Raw genomic sequence first — 14,696 nt, 5'->3', positions numbered from 1 at the left:
GTGATAGCTAGTGCAATGGCGGCTTCCTCTGCAGCCTCTGGGGACGTGTCTGGAGGGAGAGGTAGTGTGAGGAGGGCGGATAAAGAGGAGTCCACCACAGCTGCTGTCGCTTCATCACCCGTGCAGGCAGCGTCCACGAGAACACGAACAGACCGTTTCACTCTGTAGTGAGCGACATAAATCGCTTCTAGATGTTGTTTAGAAAAAATTTATTTACATATGTACACATGCCAAGGTTACAAGATACATTCACATTAACAAAAACACATGACATTAAGCATTTAAGGTGAGCCAATTAAACAGGTACCGTAAACATTTCTAAGTAACTAACAGGAATGGGCAATGTAAAATAAGAATGCACATATACCGATTGACAGAAGAGCGAAAAGTCGATAATTAGTCATTGAAACATTGAAAAGGAGACCTTAGCGCCAGTTTGGCCTAAAAACCAAGACAAGACGACCGTTATTAACAGAAATAAATGGGCATGACCATTGTCGGAGAAACTCTTCCTCACCCAAGAAAAAGAGTTCCTCGGACAAAAAACTAATCAGCTCCCGTCGGAGACGGCCGAGAATTGGCCACACAGCGCGGCGTCGAAAGCCACTAGCGACCGCGGCGCATCGATTGCGCCATAAACTAAAAAGAGCTGCAACTATTAACAGGCGAGCAAAACGGCCGCTGGGGAAGCGGCCGCGGGAGACGAAGCACGAAATGCCCTGCCCACGAAATCCCGCATGAACCGCGCGCCAAAAGACACGCGCTACAACACAGGTGACTGTAGCGTGGCGATTAGATTCCGGGAGCGGGCAATTCGGACAGGTACTGTAGCGTAACACACCCCACCGCTCTAACCGGTCACAAGTAGGGAGCACTGCCCAGCCAAGTTTGCAGACAAAGTGACGTAGATGATCTGGGAGAGGTGTCGACGCTAAACGCGCCCACTGAACGCGGCGCATAGGTGAGCGGCGAGACGCCGGCACAACAGGTAACAATAGTGTGCCCATAATGTCCACCACACGGTCTGCAACGATGTTGACAGCAGGTGCTACTGCTCTTACATGCCTGTAAAAGGCCACTGATGAAGCGTAGAAAGCGGTAGGTTGCTCTGACTGGGGTCCATGATTAACAGGGGCCGCCGGATCCAAAAAGCGTAAAGAAGGGCCCAAAAAGTACCGAGCCAGGATTCGCGCCGGAGACGCGTTTCCTAGCAGGATACGCAAAATACTCTTCAACGCTAACAGCGAGGACGTGACGGACAAATTTGGAAAGGCAAACCCTCCTCTCTCCCGTGGTTGTCCAAGAACAGCACGGGCTACAAGCTCGGTTCCGCCTGACCAAAAGAACGAAAAAACTGTAGTCTGCACTCGCCTTATGACACGGAGGGGTGGTTTAACAGTGTAGCAGAGGTACCAGAAGGCACCAAGTATGACGGACTGAACCAGGTAGCGCCTCTCAAGCAGAGGCAACTCGAATGTCTGCGCCCTTCGCACACGAGCTGTAATGTCTTCGACGACCGAAGACCACACACCATTCCATATTCCAGCACAGTCGTAGGTCACACCTAAAATGCGCATATGCGCGCACCACTGCAAAGGTATTGAAGATGTAATACGAGTCTGGGAAGACCACACAAAAAAGTAACAACTCTTCGAGTAATTAAGAGCAGCCCCAGACAAGGAGGCGTACTCACGGAAAACATTTAAAGTTTCAAGCAGGCTGCGTTCATCAGCTAAGTACAGAGTGATGTCGTCTGCATAAGCAGTGACGCGTACCGCTTCGCTGCCTGGCAAAGCCATACCTCTAATAAAGGAGTGGCGATTGACTGCCAAGAGGAAAGGCTCTAATGCTAAGACAAACAAAAGGGGGGAGAGCGGACAACCTTGACGGACGCCGCGGCGAACATCAAATGCGGTACTTTCCCGGCCATCGAGGAACAGAGTGCTTGAAATATCTCTGTACATCTCTTTAATGAGAAGCACGAATGAAGGTGGGAAGCCGAAAGCATCCAGCATCCCGTAAATGTACTCGTGCTCTAAGAAGTCGAACGCCTTTTCCTGATCAAGGGAAACAAGAAGACTCTGTGCGCGCCGTCGTAAAGTATACGCTAGGATGTGTCGCGTTACAGAAGATAAACTGTGTATTTTACGGCCTGGGATGGAGCAAACCTGGTGGCAGGAAATAAGTGACGGGAGGAGAGCTCGTAGACGACGAACGAGTAATTTTGCTAATACTTTGTAATCTGAATTTAGCAGGGTGATAGGGCGCCAATCTGCCGGGCATGTCGACATAGGAGACTTTTTAGGAATAAGGACAATGCGGCCTCTTTTGAATGATTCAGGAAATACGTGCCCAGTAAAGCATATTTTTAATACTTCCGAGAAAATAGGGCCCACAATATCCCAAAATTCTAAATAGAACTCCACAGGAAGGCCGTCTGGACCAGGCGCTGAGCCTCGTTTCATGGAGTCCAACGCCTCCTTGATTTCATCTGTTGTTGGCACAGCCATAAGGCCGTCATGGAGTTCAGTTGAAACCTGCGGCAAGCCTGCTAAAAATGGGGCTGCGGAAACGACATTGCGATCAACTAGAATGACCGACTGAGCAATACCCCTGAAATGGCTAAAAAACGCACTGAAATTCCTGCCACCTGGTTGGGACGTAGCCCCGGCGGAAGATGTAAACGCAGGGGCACCTTGAGTGTACAACAGCTCTTGGCGGGCCAACCGAAGCACCTCAGGATGAGCAGTTGGACTGCGTCGACAACGCCATGCAGCCGCTGTCAAAGAGGAGGCACGTAAAAGACGCTGTAGGCGCTCCGAAAGCTCCTCTTTCCATGCGCACATAAGCGACGAAGGCGACGGGGTGCGTTGAGCAATACGTAGCTTCGCCGTCACCACACGCACCTCATCTGACACGCGAGCCCTAAGGGCTCGACCAGATGCGGCGCAATGGTGACGCCACTGCTCCTTCAGACGGTCCCAGTCACCAGGCACCGCCCCAACAACCGAAAAACGCAGGACTCGTGTGAGCCCCTTTTTAGTGCTGGCGTCGTGAAGTATGCGTACATCCAACCGCCATGGTCTATGGGGTGATACTGCAGGCGCCGGAACCGTGAGTGATAGAAGAAAAGGGCGGTGGTCTGATATGTGCACCGGCGAGGATGGCAGCGTCAGTACATTAGCTACACAAACTGACCGCGAAAGGCTCGCCGGAACGTACGCCCTGTCTAGCCTACTCGACGATAACCCGCGACGCCAAGTCCACACAAAGACGTTGCCATAGAGGAGCTCATACGCGTCCGTAAGCATGAAATGATTCACTAAGCGGCGCAACTCACGCGCATTCCAGCCTGGCCTACCCCTACCAGGGCCTTGCACATCGGCGACCGTATCGAGCACGCAGTTGAAATCGCCCAACATCACAACATTACGCCCTCCAAGAAAATACACATCTAAATCTTTAAAGAATGCGTTTACCAAATTGGAATGCGCAGGCGCATAAATACAAAGAATTCTCAGGTGAAGTGCGTTAAACGTGCAGTCGAACGCCAACACGCGTCCAAGCGCATCGTAGGTAACATGATGATCGCGCAACAGTGAGCGGTTCAAAACAAGAACGCCAACGCCGCTAGAACGCGTGCTGGCGTACGAAAAGAAGGCATCGACGCCAAACCTACGCTTGAATTTCAACACGTCACTGAGACGAAAAAAATTGGTTTCTTGCAGGCAGACGATATCGCAACCCGAGGAACGAGCGAATGCGACCACCGTTGCCTGCTTCAAAACACTGCGGAACCCCTGCACGTTAAGAGTAATAATTTGAAGGTTAGTCATTTTGGAAATGAAAAATGAAACCTGAACAGTCGTGATGTTTAGGCAATACAAAGCGCGCCGCGAACGGCGCTAAACCACCTCACTTTTTGCGGAGGGTCGGACCAGAGGAGGCACGAGGCCTCCTTGGCCGACCGGCAGAATTGTCCGAGTCCGTAGTCGACGCATGTGGACGCTTTAAGCTCGAACTTAAAGCGACCATCTCAATATCCGACGACTCTTCGCTAGAAGTGCTAGCGCTGATCCTCGATGTTGAAGAGGACGGCGACTGCACAGGGTCAGCGTCTGGAGATGATCTTGGCTCTCGTACAAGCGATGACGAAGACGACGATGGCGGCGTCGGGTCCTCCTCAGGCGTGATGGCAGTCTCGTCAATGACGAGGTTGACTGAAGAGGCCGAGGACGTCAAGCTGCTGTCGTCACCGTCGACCTCAGCTATGTCGGCGTCCCTGCTCAAAACCGCAACGCTGGCCGCGGCTTCTAGCGCGGGATCCGAGGGTGGCACGTTCTCAGCCTCAAATTTTTCCAGGGACACAGTAGGCTCGGCCCCTGTCTCATCAGGGACGTTCGGAGAGACTGAGGCTGACGCAGCAGGAACCTTTACTGTCTGCTCGCTTGGTGCAGCACTGGACGCATCAACAGCAGACTCCGGCTCTTCCACGCAGCGACGCTGAGACGCAGTGGAAGCACCCGTAACGGCGGCGGTGTTGGATCCGCCGGTCTCCTTGATGGCTTCAACCGCTCCCTGAGCGGCCTGCGGGGGCGCAGGGCGGGCCGCAGCCTCCGAGTACGAGGGCTTGATAGCGCACGCCACAGTAGCGTGCGGATCACCACAACGACGACATGGCAGCACGCAACCCTGGCCTTGGTGCCCAAAGACCCCACAGCGGGCGCAGAAAGGAGCCGTGCACTGTGCCCTGAAGTGCGCAGTGGACCCGCAACGCCGGCAAACGCGCTGCATGCCCTTGTAGTCGCACGTCACGCGGTGGCCCGCGACCTTGATGTAGTTGGGTACGGGTGACTCTGGTTTCATTTCAATCCGCACGTAGCGGGTCCCGGTGGTGACAGTGGGACGCGATCCCATGACGCCGCGACTAATGTGCAGCACCTTGCCAAAAGGGGAGAGAGCCTTGGCAAGGGCGTCACTGGGTGCACGTGCGGGCAGAAAAAGAACAGTCACCTGGGTCACCTGCGGGCTCAGGGGAACGATGGCGACGCGTTCCTTGCCGATGGTGAGGCAGGAAGCTTCAACGATTTTAGCCATGGCGGCTTCACTTTTCACAGTGACTTGGTAGTTGCGTCCACCGAAGTGCTGGACGCAGTACACTTCCTCCAATCCAACTACGGAGGCTGTCGCATCGACGACATCCTCCGGGCTAGCCCCCTCAGGGACGACAACATCAAAGGCCAGAGCCTTTGTAGGTGGCTGGCTCACCATAATGAGGCGCCCGCCAGCCGAAGGACACCTTAACAAAACACGTCGAAAGGTCACACACCGGCCATCGACGCAAGCCGGCGGCCGGAACACACACCGAAGCGTCCACCAGCCAGAGAAGCTTACACTAAAATAACGGTTGCTTACGTTATGGCAAGCAGATAACCAACACGTGACCAACATGGCAAGCAGATAACCAACACGTGACCAACACTTTCAATGCATGCAGTGGAGCCGACCGACCTCTGAAGCTGAGAAGTATATAGTCGGGTAAGACGCGCAAAGATTCATTAACTGTATAATTAAAACCTTCTGTATAAGTTTCCACTTTATTTGAAAGGAACTGATTTTATGCTTGCCTTGTTATCCCGAGTGGTACTTCCACAAAACCTTCATGCAGATAGAGCTAGATGTTAAAAACTGCCGCTACCAACACACTAACGCAACGGGCAGTAGAGGCTCTTACCAAGGGTGAGCACTTGGACAGTTTTGAATATTGGTAAATTGGTAAAATTGGTTTCGAGGAAAGGAAATGGCGCAGTATCTGTCTCACATATCTCGGCGGACACCTGAACAGCGCCGTATGAGAAGGAAGGAAGGTAGCAGTGAAAGAAGAAAGACGGAAAGAGGTGCCGAAGTGGAGGTCTCCGGAATAATTTTGGCTACCTGGGATCTTTTACGTGCACCGACACCGCACAGCACACTGGCGCCTTTCAAGGCGAAAGCCTTTAATGCCTCATACTGTCGTGACCAAGACGTGTTAGCAAATGTGTCCGCGTTTCAGATTCGTCGAAATAGTCGTGATGTCACTGCGCGCGAAATTCAAACGGGGCCGATTTTTTGTTAAAGCTTTCGACAACGTCACCCACAAAGCCATTTTGACAAACTTGTCAGAAATCAACCCCGGAGAAAGGACGTACAACTACATCCGATCCTTCCTCACTAACAGAACAGCAGTGATAACGGTCGGAACAATAGAGTCTGCCCCAATCACACTAGGAAGTAAAGGAACGCCACAGGGCTCCGTCCTGTCCCCTTTCCTTTTTAACCTCTCCCTCATCAAAATTCCCCCCAAACTGGCACAAATACCAGACCTACATCACACATTCTATGCAGATGACATCACACTTTGGGTAACCAAAGGATGCGAAGGCTACATAGAAGACACACTCCAAGCAGCATTGGACATCATTGAGGCATGCGCATGGGAATCCGGCCTCACTTGTTCTGAGCAAAAATCTGAACTCTTCGTGATCCGTCGTAAACAAAGAGGTAGGCGTACCACGACATCTCCCCCCGCAAATAAACGTCTATGTTAATGGACGATCTGTCAAAGAGGTACAGACCATGAGAATACTGGGGTTGTATTTACAAACAAATGGAAAGAATACTGACACACTAAGCTAAAACGCACGGTAGAAGCGACGGCGCGATTAATCCGCCGCATAGCTAACCGCAGACAAGGGGTGAGGGAAAGAGATTTATGCCAACTAGTGCAGGCCTTTGAGCTAAGCAGGATACTCTATGCCACCCCTTATCTCAAATTTTCGAAAGCAGAAAAAGACAAATTGGATAGTATGATACGGCAGGCCTATAAGGCTGCGTTAGGACTCCCACTAAATGCCTCAACCGAAAGGCTTATGAGGTTAGGAATACATAACACCTACAATGAACTGAAAGAAGCCAATTTAATGGCTAAAACAGCGCGATTAGCCAATTCCAGAACTGGCAGGAGTATTCTTACCAGGCTCGGAATTAACTTTCAACCTACGAAAAACGATGCTAAAGTAGACTTACCCCGCGACTATAGGACGGCCCTACTAATCAAACCACTGCCCAAAAACATGCACCCCTTACACCATGAGTGTAGAAGACAAGCAAGAGCCAAAGCCTTACATAACAAATACAGACAGTGCGCTGGAACACTTTATGTAGATGCGGCAGAATACAAAAATACCAATGCCTTTGCAATTGTGGTTGTGAACGAGAATGGTGACCACATCGTCTCGGCGACAATCAAAACGAAATCCTCTGAAGCGGCAGAAGAGGCGGCTATAGCCCTCGCCCTAGCGCATACCCAAGGGAGCATCATCTTCAGCGATTCCAAAATGGGTATCAATAATTTCGCTAAAGGGCGAATTACAAACACCTCCCTTAGAATCCTTAACGCAACCAAATTCTCACCAAATTATTCCGAATTGATATGGGTCCCAGCCCATTCGGGGAATCCGGGGAACGAGGCAGCCCGTAATAAAGCCCGAGGTTTCGTCGACCGGGCAGTGGATGAGTCTGGCTCCCTGAATTTCACGAAGGACTCCATGATCACATATCATGATCTCACCAATCATTTTAAACTAGAGAGGAGAATTTTCCCCCCTCCAGACAAAAGACTTACTAAAGAACAAGAGGTTACGTGGCGTCGTCTACAGACGAGATCGATACGCACCCCATCACTCCTCGCGCACATTTATCCAGATCTTTACAACCCCACCTGCAAACACTGTGGCCAACGTGCTACCTACGATCACATCCTGTGGGACTGCAAAATAGAGCCACCTCCGGGTGATCTACTTACAGCTCCTTCTCTCGAGCGGTGGGAGACCGTGCTGGCTAGCTCTGACCCCAGAACGCAAGTTTTGGCGGTTGAGTGGGCTGACAAAGTCGTCGAGGGCTATGTACTCTCGACCACTTAACGTGACCTCTTGCCAAGCTCTTCCCGGCGAATAAAATGTTTTACTATGAATAGTAACCATGTGACCAATTGAAGGGATGATATAGTGAAGCTCCAAGCAAGTGGGATTGAGTTTAGTTAATTAGTTAATTAACCAATTAGCCTATTTGACCTTTGCACTAGAACCACATAAATAAATAAATCCGAGTAGGAATTTGGCCGAGTTGGGGAATCGAACCAGGGTCTCCGGAGTGCGAGACAATCACGCTAACCACGCCGCTATGCCAGCTCGATGGTTTGGAATGAACAAAGGCGCTTCTAGAGAATACAGTGTGTTCGTTCACCCCCATCTTCCTCCCTTCATTTAAAGCGAGGTTCAGGTGTCCACGTATATACGTGAGACAGATACATTTGCTTTCCTCAAAAACCAATTTACCGTCGAGCAAGGCGTAGAGCCGAATGGGCGACGGCGTTCTGTGGACACCCTGGCAGCGTTGCAAGACGCTGTCGTGTTCCGCTCTGAACACTCTTGACTTAGCTTAACATTTTAACCACACATCAGTGACACAAGCAGCAACACTGCACTTAAAGTTTTCGCCTCACCGCACTTTAGGTTTCGCGGCCGGCGCGGCCGCATTGGTAGCCGGGTACTCCGGCTCGGTAGACGAGCCCCTTAGCCACTGAGTCATCGCAGCTGGTTCTTGAAACTTGAAAATTGGTTTTTGAGGAAGGAAAACGAGGCAGTAGAGAGAGAGAGAACTATTTACACTGGAATTCGGGGCACGCCCCAGGGTCCCCGCACGACCCCACTGCACTTAAGTGTTTATGTTCCGAAGGTCCATAACACTGGCAGCACGGCCGGTGGCGATGGTCTGCACGGCCGGGTCCTCCGAGCGCAGCAGGGTCTCCCAGTCCTCCCAGGTCTTGAGGTTCTCTAGGTCCCGCGGGGGAGGGTCCGCCGGGCAGAGGGAAATGAGGTGGAGGGAAGAGGCGAAGGGTTCTGGGCATAGAGTGCATGCCTGAGTGGGGAAGGAGGGATGATAGTGGGCTAGGTTAAGCGGTGAAGGGAGAGTGTGTGTCTGTAGTCTGCGCCAGAGTGTTGCGTGTTTGTTATCTAGGGAGGGGTGGGGCGGGGGGTAGAGCTGGCGTAAGGCTCTGTACGGCTGGGTCTGCTCACTGAATGAGTGCATGCGCTCCTTCGTGAATCCCCGATCAGAGGCCACCTGAGCCCGGTTTAAAGAACCTCGGGCTAAAAGGTTGGCGGCCTCGTTTCCGGGATTCCCGGAGTACGCGGGCACCCATATCAGCTCCACTTGGCGGGGCGGGGGTGTATCGGGCGAGTCTGGTATGCCAAAAGCAGGGACATGGACTCGGCCTCGAGCAAAATTTAGAATCGCGGTTTTAGAATCACTTAAAATGTACCGGGCTTTCGTGCGGGTGATAGCAAGCGCAATGGCAGCTTCCTCTGCCGCTTCTGGGGAGGTGTCTGGAGGGAGAGGTAGTGTGAGGAGGGCGAATAAAGAGGAGTCCACCACAGCTGCTGTCGTGAAGGGCTCCGGAAATTTCGACCACTTGGGGTGCACTGTCTGCAAAAAATTGTCTGAAAAAAATTGTTTACATCAATGAAGACGGTCTGGAGGTCAGTAAGGTAGTGAGACGCGCTCCACTGACGAGGCGGGTGGCGTCTGCTCCGCCGTCGGCGCAGCGGCGAGGCGCGCGGCGCGCACACCAGCTGCGTGCCCTGACGTCACTCTGTGCATGAGCACAGCGGGCGGAGTGTGGTGCCAGGGCTCATCGCGCAGCCGCGCTGACCTTGCGAATCGGCTGGCGTAGTGGAGCTCTCGCTACAACATGTGGCTTTTATGGTAATTAAAAAATTACATCGTTTCATGCAATTCAGGTACGCATCAAGGCTTAGGTTAAGGTTTAGGTGTGTAGAGGTTTAACATCCTGAAGCGACTTAGGCTATGAGAGACGCCGTAGTGGAGGGCTCCGGAAATTTCAACGCATCGACAAGTCGGTGGTACAGATCGGACGCCTCCTTAAGCGAGTTTCCAATAAGCATCGTGGTATGCGAGAGTCCAACCTCCTGCGCCTCGTTCAAGCCTTCATCTGCTCCCGCATCACCTACTCTGCACCCTACCTACGTCTCCACTCGTGCCGAAAGCGAACGGCTAGAGGTGTCACTTCGAAAAGCGTACAAGACGGCCTTGGGCCTTCCCATGTCCACAGCTACGCATTAGCTCATGGCTCTCGGAATCTCCAATACCGTGAGAAAACTTGTTGAAGCAACCCTCACTGCCCAATACGAGCGGCTCTCACTCACACACGTTGGCCGATCGGTACTGCAGCAAGTTGGGATCTCCCCGCCGAGAGCGGCCCCAAGTTATGCTGAACTTACCCCGGAATATCGCCAAAATCTCCGCATCCCTCCCATTCCCAAACGGATGCACCCGGAACACCATGCCGAGAGACGGGCCGACCGTGCACGTCAATTCGAGAAACGCTTCAGGGGGCGTCCGGACGTCACGTATACGGACGCCTCTTACCATCCCTCGAAGCCACCGACGGTGGCGGTAGCTCTCGCCCCTCACCGCAGCTGGTACACAGCCTGCAGCATTCGCAATGCAGAAACCGTCACCGCCGCAGAGGAGGTTGCCATTGCGCTAGGGCTAGCTGACCCTGATACCAAAGTCGTCATCAGTGATTCTCAACAGGCTATCCGCAACTACGATGCTGGCCGTATGTCTTGCCAGGCGTTACACATTCTCGTTTCTACTGCACCCTCTTCCAACTCTCACTTACTTCTTTGGGCTCCAGCCCACGAGTCGCTCAGCGGAAACGCCCAGGCGCACACTCTCGCCCGAGACTCCAGCCAGTCTCATACACATGGTGTAGACTTGTACACATTACAACACAAACAACCCAAACACCCCAGAGACGTGGGAGTCTCTCCTGCGTACTTCCGAGCCGGCAGACCAACGCCGGCTTATCCAGCACGCGGTGGAGGCCGCAACATCCCAAGGGATCCCCGCCGACCTCCTGTAAGCCAGCGCAACCGGTCCTTGGACTGGTCCCCTGTTTTTGGGAATGGCCGCCGCGGTGGCTCAGTGGTTATGGTGCTCGGCTGCTGACCCAAAAGACGCGGGTTCGATCCCGGCCGCGGCGGCGGAATTTCTTTGGAGGAGAAATTCTAGAGGCCCGTGTACTGTGCGATGTCAGTGCACGTTAAAGAACCCCAGGTGGTCGAAATTTCCGGAGCCCTCCACTACGGCGTCTCTCATAGCCTCAGTCGCTTTGGGACGTTAAACTCCATAAACCAAAACCAAACCAACCTGTTTTTGGGAGTAATAAAAGAGATCACCACTACCACCACTCCGGAAATTTCGATCACCTCGGGTTCTTTAACGCGCACTGACATCGCACTCTAAACGGCCTTCTAGAATTTCGCCTTCACCTAGTACTTGTAAGGGTTGTCCCCCTCTGGGTCAGCTCATGCATGAACTCCTGAAGTGTATCTACATTAATATTTTCCACCACCATCCATCGAAATTCGACCGCCGAGGCCGGCGCATATTTCCGTTCGACATCGTTGTAGGACGCGGAGTATATGTGGTCTAGAGGCAGCAGTATCCAAGAACCGGAGTGAAATTCCTAACCGCTTGAAGTTATTTGCGAAAAGTTTATGCGACTGCGCTTGTTACTTTGTGCTGTCGTGTCTACTTGTTGAAGAGATAATATAGAACATAGAAATATTTTTGCAGAATCCGGCATTTGCAAAGGACTACAATTTCAATACTGATACACTGAACAGCGCTTTAAGGTAGGACTGGAATCCTCAAGTATTTTTGCACACAACGCCCTCAATCCCTTGCTAATCCACATCAGCAGGTTCTTTTAAGTTTGTTTCCACTGACAGGAAGTATTGGCGCAGTAACTGCCTAACGAGAGAACGGAAGACAAAAATTGGCTGTGGTTAAGCTCTGGTTAAACCGGGAGGATTGCGAAAGCACCGTCTGCGCATAGCCATATATATTGCGTGAGACATATCGACAACAGTCTCGCCGTTTCGCGTGCTGCAGCACGGCCATACTGCGCATGAGCGAGGAGCAAGTGACGTCACTACGCACGGCTGGCGTGCTTCACCGCGCGCGCTCGCTTTTCTTTCCTTAAAATGATGGGGGTGCGAAACCTTGATAACGCCAACGCCAATGAACACAATGTACGCCGATGGCCCGTGGCTTCAACGCTGCCTTTCGGGCACAACCTTGTCAATGCCTACAGCTCGCATCTCTCTCTCATCCCCCCACGTACCTATAAGCATGATTGAAGCGTCCACTGACCCAGGGAGCCATTATGTGCACTTCCTTCTCTTAAAATGATCGGAGTGTAAAACGTGGTCGACACCAACGCCAATAAACACAGAGAACGCCGACGGCCTATGGCTTCAGCGCCGCGTTTGTGGCAGAACGTTGTTAATGCCAACGCATGAAGCGCACACCTGTCACTACCGCCACTAAGCTTAAAGCATGATTCAGGTGTCCACTGTTCCAAGAGAGCAGTTATGCGCCTTTCCTCTTGTTCAGGTGTCCACCAAGATGTGGACACCTCGCCCTCACCTCAGGCTAAGTTATCCTGGCATAGCAGAGCTCAGACTTTGGCAGAGCTAAGCCAGTGCCAATTTTTTATACACCACGAACCACGCAAATGGCGATGCGCAATCGCTACAGCGCATCAGAGAGGGAGAAAGAAAGAGAGAGAGAGGGAGGGAGAGAGAGAGAGACTGTCAGCTAGGCGATGGAGAGCGCGCGGCGGCGGCTCCTGCGGCAGCCTGGGCCCGCCAGCTGTGCGCCGTGTGACGTAACCCGCTCCTCGCGCACTCGCAACTTGGCCTTTACATAGCTCCGCGAAATGGCTCTGTGACTAGCGTAGTGTTGCTTTCGCAACAAAAGAGGTGCTGTAGTGGAGGTCTCCGGACGGATTTCGATCACCTGTGGATCTTTAACGTGCACTGATGTCGCAAAGCACACGGCTCATCCCCCTCGCCCGAAAATTGGCAACTATTTCCAACCTGAAGCACATTCTTTATGGCGACGATATCACCCTGTGGACACCTACGGCAGGGACGGCGGCATAGAGAACACCTTACAAGAAGCAGCCACACTCACCCAAAATTACGCACGGACCATCGGACTGTCTTGCTCCCCAGAGAATTCCGAACTCTTCCTGATCCGGCCTAAGAACCACCGCTGCCTCCGCTTCCCCATTGCCATTGAACTGAACGGTGACCCAGTACCTGAGGTTGGCAACATCCGCGTATTGGGCCTGCACGTCCAGAACAATGGCAAAAAAACCACCACCGTAAAGAAACTCAAGCAGGTTGTAGGCGCGATATCGCACCTCATTCGCGGGGTTTCGGGACGTCATAGAGGCATGAAGGAGCGCGACCTATGTCGCCTCATTCATGTCTTTGTGCTCAGCCGTGTGCTGTACACTACCCCATACTTACAACTATCCAAACATGACATAAACGCTTTGGATGCTTTGATTCGCAAGGCATTCAAGGTAGCACTTCACCTTCCCCTCAACACACCCACAGACAGATTACTAGGCCTTGACCTCCACAATGCGATCGGGGAACTGGTGGAGGTCCACCGACAGGCCCAATACATCAGGCTCACACAAACCTCCACAGGTCGGTATATCCTGGACACCCTCGGAATCAAAATACCGGCCAACGACCCAACCCAAGCAATACAGAGCTTTCAGGGCAACACAAATCAATTGGCGCACAAGCTCCGGGACCAGTACTTGTGCACCACCCAGGACTCCCGCGGGCCGGCGTACTCTTATGCAGGTTCTGAGAACGTTGAGCTGGATCAACCGTTCCAGCTCCACCACTTGAAGGCGGCCCTGGCAAAAATGAAACGCGGCACCGCTCCGGGTCGGGACAAAATTGCAGTCAAATTGTTAGCCAACCTCCCCGACCCAGCATACCTGTATTTATTGAATTACATTAACTCAATCTGGCTTGGGGAAGTGCCCCTACCCATCGAGTGGAAGACCGCCCTGGTCACCTTCATTCCTAAAGCTGGCAAGGCCATCAACACGGACAACCTCCGCCCCATCTCTCTGACTTCCTGTGTGGGCAAACTCATGGAGACGATGGTACGTGACAGGTTGTCCGAGTTCATGGAATCCAAACACCTTTTCGCAGACACCATGTTCGGGTTTCGCCCACACAGATCTGCACAAGATGTCCTGCTACAACTCAATCGGGCTGTCCTCGACCCCGTGGAATGCCCTCACAATGACAAGGTCGTACTCGCCTTGGATTTGAAGGGTGCATTCGGCAACGTTACCCACGAGATCATTCTCACCCACCTCTCTCAAACTAACTGCGGCAGAAATGCCTTTCAATACATTCGGCAATTTTTAACCGACAGTCAATCTTACATTCGGATCCAGGATAAAGAACATGGCCCTTTTCATTTAGGAACCAGGGGTACACCCCTGGGCGCGGTGCTCTCTCCCCTCTTATTCAATTTGGGTACGATGCGCCTACCAGCCCAGCTGGGCGCTGTCGCCGGTGTGCAGCATGCGCTGTATGCTGATGACATCACCCTGTGGGCCACGCAGGGTTCCCTTGGAGACATTGAGGCTAACCTGCAGGAGGCGGTGACCATAGTGGACCGTTATGCTCGCCGCTGCGGCCTCCAATGCTCCACCCAAAAGTCTGAATTTGTGCACATACGCC

Source organism: Amblyomma mixtum, chromosome 9, assembly GCF_055824585.1.
Source record: "Amblyomma mixtum isolate Tamu chromosome 9, ASM5582458v1, whole genome shotgun sequence".
Classification (NCBI taxonomy): domain Eukaryota; kingdom Metazoa; phylum Arthropoda; class Arachnida; order Ixodida; family Ixodidae; genus Amblyomma; species Amblyomma mixtum.
This window is presented reverse-complemented; position numbering follows the sequence as displayed.